The following is an 875-nucleotide window of genomic DNA, read 5'->3' as shown; positions in this document are numbered from 1 at the left end:
TAAAGGCTAGATAAGTCATAGATATATAAAGGCTAGATAAGTCATAGAGACATATAAAGGCTAGATAAATCATAGATATATAAAGGCTAGATAAGTCATAGATATATGAAGGCTAGAAAAGTCATAGATATTTAAAGGCTGGATAAGTCATAGTTATACAAAATGCTAGATAAATCATAGATATGTAAAGGCTACATAAGTCATAGATATATAAAGGCTAGATAAGTCATAGTTATACAAAATGCTAGATAAATTATAGATACATATAAAGGCTAGATAAGTCATAGATATATAAAGGCTAGATAAGTCATAGATATGTAAAGGCTACATAAGTCATAGATATATAAAGGCTAGATAAGTCATAGTTGTACAAAATGCTAGATAAATCATAGATACATATAAAGGCTAGATAANAAGTCATAGATATTTAAAGGCTGGATAAGTCATAGTTATACAAAATGCTAGATAAGTCATAGATACATATAAAGGCTAGATAAGTCATAGATATATAAAGGCTAGATAAGTCATAGATATTTAAAGGCTAGATAAGTCATAGTTATACAAAATGCTAGATAAGTCATAGATACATATAAAGGCTAGATAAATCATAGATATATAAAGGCTAGATAGGTCATAGATATATAAAGGCTAGATAAATCATAGATATGTAAAGGCTACATAAGTCATAGATATATAAAGGCTAGATAAGTCATAGTTATACAAAATGCTAGAGAAGTCATAGATACTTATAAAGGCTAGATAAATCATAGATATATAAAGGCTAGATAAGTCATAGTTATACAAAATGCTAGAGAAGTCATAGATACATATAAAGGCTAGACAAGTCATAGATATATAAAGGCTAGATAAGTCAT

The sequence above is a fragment of the Austrofundulus limnaeus genome, unplaced genomic scaffold (genome assembly GCF_001266775.1).
Source record: "Austrofundulus limnaeus strain Quisiro unplaced genomic scaffold, Austrofundulus_limnaeus-1.0 Scaffold1798, whole genome shotgun sequence".
Classification (NCBI taxonomy): Eukaryota; Metazoa; Chordata; class Actinopteri; order Cyprinodontiformes; family Rivulidae; genus Austrofundulus; species Austrofundulus limnaeus.
The sequence above is the reverse complement of the archived record's forward strand: the minus strand, read 5'-3'. Positions refer to the sequence as shown.